We start from the raw sequence: 864 nt of genomic DNA on the forward strand, positions 1-864 counted from the left end.
TAAACAGTTTTCAATCTTTTTCTCAATAACTCTTAAGAACCTTTGATAACATTTTTTATATTACTTTTTCAGATCCAAAACCAACGATTATTCATAATCAATAGAGAGCTGAAAAAGACTTCTTGAGAGAAAAAGAGAATGATCTCACAAACACTCAAATGGACAACAAGCTTCTTATGTGAGATACATTGCTAGTGATTGAGACAAACTATGTACATCTTTTATATTTTCTGTAACAAAGTTTTGTAAAGAAAGAACTGTGGTAAAATCCAGTGGTGAAACTGGTAGTTATCTTCTTTGGTGAGAGGGCTCATCAAGAAGAAACTTTACTGTGATCTTGGAAGAGTTTGGAGATAAACTCTGGGATACAGTGGCTGCGAAATAGAATAGAGAGAGAGTTTTAAGATTGATAGGCTGAGAGAGCTGGAACATCTGTAAAACATTCTAGACGATTCTATTGAAAACAGGCCGAAATCGTTTAATTTCGGGACTGGACGTAGGTCGTCTGATTGACGACTGAACCAGTATAAAATTGCGGTGCACTACTCTCTAACCCTTACTCTTTATTTTCATTGTATGATTGCATGTTTAATCTTGATTGCATGCTAACGTATTCTGTTTTCATTAATATCGTTTGAACAGGTAATTTGGCATGCATGTATCTTGATTAATCCGTAGAACATTACTGTATATTCTAGACTAGTAATTAGTCAATACATGTAGTGTGAACCTTCGCTTAGAAACAATTCCTTGGGACCGTGATTGATCATGAGTTTAATAAAAGTGTTCTTTTGTTAAAGTGATTATCAATCTTGTTTTAAACTGTCATATATTTTAGACTATAGAGGTCATTATTTTACAACA

This window comes from Cicer arietinum, chromosome 5, assembly GCF_000331145.2.
Source record: "Cicer arietinum cultivar CDC Frontier isolate Library 1 chromosome 5, Cicar.CDCFrontier_v2.0, whole genome shotgun sequence".
In the NCBI taxonomy this organism is placed as follows: Eukaryota; Viridiplantae; Streptophyta; class Magnoliopsida; order Fabales; family Fabaceae; genus Cicer; species Cicer arietinum.